This window comes from Thalassophryne amazonica, chromosome 1, assembly GCF_902500255.1.
Source record: "Thalassophryne amazonica chromosome 1, fThaAma1.1, whole genome shotgun sequence".
NCBI lineage: Eukaryota > Metazoa > Chordata > Actinopteri > Batrachoidiformes > Batrachoididae > Thalassophryne > Thalassophryne amazonica.
In genome coordinates, this window is record NC_047103.1 from 45,667,365 (window position 1) to 45,675,007 (window position 7,643).

Here is a 7,643-nt window from a genome sequence, read left to right on the forward strand (position 1 = left end):
AGTGCAGCAATATTCCAGCCGGACTCCACAGCAAGAACCCAGAACTCAACTGAATATGAAGCCACACTGAGGTTCTCCTGACAGAATGACAATCTTTTGGAGATTGCCTGCTCCCACATCGGATGATCAAAGACCATATGAATTCTTGGGAAAAGGCGGTATATTTGATGCCAGGATCGGTGATTGCTGCTCCCACAGGGCTGTGGCCTATGCTAATGCCTCACCTTGGAGTAAACTAATCACATATGCAATTTTATGCTGATCGGTGGTATACATGGATGGTTTCTGAGAGAACAGAAGTGAACATTGTAGCAGAAAAGCGGCGCACACATCTACAGACCCTGAATACAGTTCAGGATGACAAATGATTGGCTCGTGAGAATGATTCACAGGTGTAGGTACTGGTGCAGGTGGAGTAGATGTGGGCAGCGAGAATGGTGACGTTGTTGCAGCTAGGCTATAAGACAAATGAACCCTGAGAAAAGAAAACAGAACATAATTGTGATACCTGTGTTGTGTGTGGGCCGCCAGAAGAGGAGGTACTGCTGGCCCACCATCAGAGGGCGCCCTGCCTGAAGTGCGGGCTTCAGGCACGAGAGGTCGCTGCCGCCATGGACGCAGCCGGGGGTGACAGCTGTCACTCATTACCTCTTGACAGCTGTCACCCATCTACTCAACGTCCTCTCACTCCATAAAGACCAGACGTCATCTCCACCTCGTTGCCGAGATATCATACTTCATTGGAGGTAATATCCTCAGCCATTTGTGATTGCAATATTTGTATATTGTGAGTATTTGCAGGAGTACTGGTACCTCCGTCGGTGAAAGCTGAGAGAGCGTTGAAGGCACTCTTTTCCCCTGAGGAATCTACAGTACTCTGCAGTTATTGAGTGAGAGGTGGAGGTGGCATTCCCACCGCTGTTGTTACTGGGTGTACACACACCCACACTTGACTGTCTTTGTTCTCGCCAGCAGTACCAGATCCGACAGTCGGGGATGGTGATCACCTGGGAATTCGGGACTTGGCGGCTCCAGTATTCACCAGGTTCTGTGGCGGCGGAAATCATGTGGTTCCGGCTCTTCTCAGGACAGACGTCTTCTATCCTCGAGCCTGCCCACACGTCACCTTTGTGGATTGACTGTAATTATATTCTGAGATTGTATGTTCGTTGTGCACATTTCGCAACATTAAATTGTTACCTTTTGGCTCATCTATTGGCCGTTCATTTGCGCCCCCTGTTGTGGGTCCATGTCACTACACTTTCACAACAACCTGGGCGGCAAGCGCCTGCTGTTGTTCAGAGAGTGTTTGTAGTGCTGTTGCTACTGTCCTAACAAAGTTCCCTGTGAGGGCTATGCATACCGGGTCTGCTCCCGCTGGGTCCATATTATGGCCAGAAACTCCTGTTTTACAGTTAGACCAGAGAACAAGGTTAGGACCCAAAATGCAGAGAGTCAGGATGGAGTCAAATAACAATTTACTGTGTGAATAAAGGACCTGAATATTGCACAAATTCGTGGAAGGAGACACCAGAGCAGGGAGATGCTGACTTGACCAGAATGACTAAAGGGGTGAGTTCCTGAACCAGATGGTGGCTGAAACCACAACCAGGACCAGGCGGCCGTGACAGAGGTGACAGGTGGCTGTAACGCTGAAGGCACAAGAAACAGAGTTGTCAAAAACACAGAGATAGACGGGGTCACAAGGAAAAATTGAGGAAATCATTCAGAAGAACAAACTGAGGCTAGGTACCACACAGACAGAGTTGAGTTTCTGGCAGTTGTGGAGAGACAGGACCGTGTTATATAACAGGTGGTGTTGATTGCAAACAGGTGAGTTAATCAGCTCCGTGACACAGCCGCCTAGAAACACAGAGAAGGGAGGGAGAGCCGAGCAGACACCAAGGCAGCACAACAGTATCAAATCTGGGGAAGGGTACAGAAATATTTCTGCTGCTTTGAAGGTCTCAGTGAGCACAGTGGCCCCCATCAACCGTAAATGAATAAAGGCCAGACCCACTAGGACTCATCCTGGTCAGAGCTTAAGCATTCCTCTGTAGAGAGAAGAGAACCTTCTAGAAGGACAACCATCTCTGCAGCAATCCACCAATCAATAAAATTCATTTTGGTATTCTGGAGGTAGTTCTTCACCAGAAGTAACATATGTTTTGGGTCTTGTTGTGTTGGAAGACAAAGTGATGACTTCTGACTGATTGTTTTTTTCCCCCCTCCAAAATCTTCACATATCCTTTTTTCTTCATGATTCCTTTGACCTTAAGGAGAGTCCGAGTACCAGACACACTGAAGCGTCCCCGCAGTGGAACACAGCAGTGGGAGTATTATGCTGTGGGGATCTTTCTATGGTCAAAGAACTCTAGTTTTGTCTCACCTTACCAAAGGATACACTTTCAGTATTAGTCTATGACCTAGCTTTGATATGTATGCACATCATTTAGGGGAGGATAACGCAACTGTTTTAGACTAACATGACCTCCCCAATGAACAACTTGGGATATGTGCCAAAATCTCTATTGGGGACGAACAGCCCGAAAATGATCACACCCTTTACAAAAAAATGACCACACTCTTTTTGGTCCCGAATGTTACTTCAGATACAGCTGCATTTTCGAGTAGCTGGGATCCGGTGGTGCGAGTACTGCAAATGCAAGGGAGGTGATTGATGCAGAAACCCTGACACTGAATGAGTATAATCTTCATATCTGGATTTTGTTGTGTTTACATATTTGAAAAAGAAACGGTAATGTGGTGTTATAAGTTGTGCGAGCGTTTTGCCATTGTGGTCCATTTAAAAAATCAAATGACAAAACAGAAGTAATAATAAAATAATGATAATAGTAATAATAACCCATGGGGATACACAGGCTCTAGATTGGGTAGTGTTTATTAAATAGGTAGCTGACTTTTTTCAAGAGTGGTAATAAATTGTTTCTGTGATGAGTTGGAATGGCGTGCAAGTCCAGAATGTTTAAGAACCTTAGACCTCAACAGTTTTTAGAGGAAGAACTCAACCCTTTTATTTCCTGTTAATTATGTATTTTTTTAATGTTTATTTACTGTCTTAATGTATTTATAAATTATTTAGGTCCTTTTTATCATATACAATGGTCCCTCGCTATAACGCGGTTCACCTTTCGCGGCCTCGCAGTTTCGCAGATTTTTTTTTAGTGCAATTTTGCATGCTGCTGATTTTTTTTTTTTTAACAGCGCATTGTGTTCTGGGTCCTTATCAGGCGGGCCGGTCGCAGCACTGGTCGGCATCACCGCGATTGCTCTCACTGCCTCCAGTGCGCTTACTGTGTCTGCAGGCTCGGTAAGTGCGACTTCTTGCGGAAAAATCCGCAGCGCTGCATGGTGTTGGTAACCGCAGCCGCAGAGCTCCGTGGCCACTGAAGAGGCTTGTATCTTTTTAATGACTTGGCTTCTTTGCAGGTCCAGCATCCATCTCGCAACGGTAACACCGGAGGCAGTGAGCGAAGAAAACAGCACACGCATTGTGTTCTGCGTGTGCCTGTTTATAATCTTCTCGCCCAGAAGAAAAAAAGAGCGCCAACAACTACCCATAATTGTGTTCTTCACTCAGAAAAAGACACCTGCACCAAGGTGTCACTTAGTGGAAAAAGACGCAACAGCGGAGCGGCGCCAGGACGAAGAAGCGCGGTCAGAGGAACTGTGAAATACTATTAATAATTTCTTATGTGTCCAACCTCGTAGGTTGATCGTTAAAATTAAATTCGTTAGTTCTAAAAGCCATCATAATTATTTATAGGAAAATGTTCTATTTTTATTTCTCAAAAAAAGTTTGGGCCTGAAAATAGTTTTGATCTTTGGTTTGATTTCTATATACTAGACTTATTTTTCTACTAAGGTTTGAACTTTGAGAGTGTTTACACAGGAGAGAAAAGTGAGGAAATGTTAATGCCTGTTTGAGAAAAGTGTAAAGTGTGTAGTGAGGGGTTTTGCAGCCTTAAAACATCTATAATAATTGTAAAACTAATGCTGACTACTTCGCGGATTTCACCTATTGCGGGTTATTTTTTTAACGTAACTCCCGCGATAAATGAGGGACAACTGTACACACTATTATCATCATTGTTATTATTACTATTGTTATCATTATTTTATTATTACTTCTATTTTGTCATTTTATTTTAAATGGACCACAATGGAAATAAGCATTTTCACTTTCTTGTTTCATCCGTATTTTTTTTTTTAACATATTTACAATAATATTATGTACTTACATTGAACTTACTAAATACAATCACACACACATTCACTCTTTTAACATATATATGATTTTCTGTCCATGCTGGAGTGGTGTGAGTCTAGAATGTAGTTAGCAATGTCCACTGTTTTTAACTAATATCCATACTTTCTCCAAAAATATTTGTTCTATCAATGTTCTTTGGTAGCGTTCATGCTTGACCCAAAATACATAAGCATACCAAAAGGCAAATGTCAGCTGTCGCCATTTTCTGCGTGATTGAAGTTACGCATGCAGAGCTTTTTGTCTTTTCCACATCCTGCCGCAAGTAGGTGCTTCTATTTTTCGACCTGCAGAAACAGTGACGGTGGTGGAAGACATCAAAAGCAATACTCTTTTCATTCATGGTAACATCAACATGACACTTAACTAAACTGACTAAACCAGTTGAACTATAAAAACTCAAATTATTAACACTAACAACACGGTTAAACTAACATGAACCACAATAACATTTGAAATCCCCAAACCCTGAACTCCCATGGTACATTGCAGAACAATGTTCATTGCTTACTGGTTAGCTAAAATTGTTATTGTCACCAAAAATATTTGTCCTATCAACTTTCCATTTTCGCAGCATTCAACTTTGGCCCAAAATGCATAAGTATACCACACGCCAAATGTCAGCTCTTCCCAATTTCTGTATGATCGAAGCCATACGTACTCACGCACATATACAGAGGCCACTTGGCTATTATTATATAGATTATTATTATATGGCTGTGATGCTACACATGCTCTGAATGGCTTGATGACCGGTCAGATATTTGCCCATATCCGGACTGGTTAACATGACAATTGATCCGCAACGCATATCTTCATTACAAACCAAGAAGCTAAAAACGTAATTAGAAAAACTAGACACGAACATACTCCATAAATATCTAAACAGCATCAGAAAAACACAGAATGAAAACTTACCAGGTAATGGTTGGATCATCTGTTAGCAAGTTCTTCATAGAAGAAAGCGAACAAGCCCAAAACGTCAGCAGCATATTCGGATGATACTGTAAGTTTGCCTGTTTATATCTGTAATAACCATATAATGAACAAACTATTAACCTCGTTTGCTCGGTCTGTATGGGGATATCAAACCTCTGTGTTTTTTGCATGGACCTCGCTGTGCTTGGTCCGTACTAACACCTTAGTCTGATATTTCCCTGTACAGACCTCTCACTCGGTTAATAATCCTTTATTATTGGCTGTTGGAAATTTCCCTGATAATCTTTAAAACATTTAAGATCTCTAGATACTATCTTAATAGTTTTTACAGTGTGCACGCAGATAACATTTTGATAATGGATCAAATACATTCGGCAGAAAAAAAATTTCACAGGAAATTTTGACCCGGTCATTAAATGAGGCGCACGTCCCGATTCAGGATTCCCGTAGATGTTCAGCGCCTCCTGATTTAACTAATCCATTACCTACATATCGCTCACATCGCATAAATGCCCCATCCGATCTCAATGTATTTCCATTAAAAACCCCGAGCAGTCTGGACGTGCAGAGGTGCAAATTAAAGTTCAGCTCTGATACTCGCCACTTTGAGGAAAGTGGGACCGGAGTCATTTCTGTGATTAAAAGTCTGACCATTTATTTTTTTCAAACCGTGTTCAGACTGGGACCTGAAGCCTGATGTGTACCTGGTAAATCAGACACAAAAGGCTGTGATTTGACACTTTTCTGATTTAAAGCCTTCGTCTTTCATCATATTGTAACAGTTGTTACAGCGCGCACACTGATAAATGGATCAGAAAAGTCCACACATTTACAGCACAAAGTCAATAAAAGAGAAAAATGTACAGCTTACCTTTGATTTGGAGGTGATGATTGTAGAAAGAAAAGCTTGTTGAGGGTCAGATTAGTCCAGAATAAAGCATAATCCAGAAATGGAGAACTTTAAAACTGTCACACGTCATTGCATGACACGGAGTTACAGAGCTGCAGCTGCATAAATCAGGCTTTAAATTAATTAAATAAATCATCAAATTTACATAGATTTGCAATTTAGCAAATCTATGTAAATTTGATAGCTTAATTATTTTTATATTTATTTTGATAGCACATGCATCTATCTGGATGTGTTGCTGTATGTGGTTAAGTGATTTTAAAAATTGCTGGAAACATTAAAGGTTCATTAAGTAGACAGCGCAGTTGAACCCAAAATGGCGCCATGTTCTGAGTTGATGCCACTCTCCAATCAAGGCACTCTAGGAGTGGCTAATAATTTTGTCCTCATCTGTATCTAACATTTGGAGAGAGATATGTTGTTAAATGTCAGTAGGAGTCCACCTACAAAACTACAAAAGTCAAATGAAATGTAAAACAGCTGGAGGCCCTTAAATCATCCCTCTCCAGGAACCTTGGAGGAATTCTGACCTCATTGCCATTGCTCAGTCTGAGATTGATCAGAGCATAAGTGGGAGGTGGAAGAAAAAAAAAACTTATGTCCAGGAGTTGTCTCATAGCAACATCTATGTGGATGCACTCAGATTAACAGCCAGTGCTTCCATATGTCAGACCATATCATAGATGAGAAAATGAGAAACCACAGAGGTGTAGTTACAATCAAATCAAATCTATTTCCAGGAAAGAAAGTAAATTAATTTTCATGTGCTTCTGAAACCTGAACCAATGTGGTATGAAATATTGTGACTAAATGATAGAGATGGAACAAAAGGCAGAATTAGGACATATTCTGTGAAGGATACAAAATAATTCCAGTTATTACACTCTGCAGGAGCACGTTTGATGCTACTTCAGCCAGTGTTAATCATGCTTTATGCAAGATGGAGTTGCATCAGGAAGGGCATCATGTCGCACTTGTTTCAAATCAGACACAGATCCGCACTGGATCTGCAGCTGTGGTGACCCTGAGCAAAAGGAAACGGGTTTTTCTTAATAATACTGAATCAACTCTATCATGATAGAAATGAACCATTATTAGTTGATCAAGTTAAGTAACTTTATGAAAGTTTACTCACTACTCAGTTTTACTCCACAAATGTAATTTAGTTTTACTCCACTCATATCATTTAATGGTACAAGTAGGTAGTTTGTTAAAAGACTTTATAGTGCAGCAGATAAGTGTAATAATCATTCAGCTTATGATACAAGCGCCAAATTTGGTATGGAAGTACTTAAAAAAAAAAAAAAAAAAAAAAAAAAAAGCCATTAGCCATAACATTTTAAAGTTAAACTTTTGAGGGGGGTATCTGTTGAAATCATTGCTTCACCAGTTAAACATTCCATTCTGGAAGTTTCCAGTCTTCATGCACTGATATGGGAGCAAAGCAAACTCCATCACAGAGAATCTCTCTGTGTGCTGCCCTTTAGCCCAGAAGCCATGTGGGTT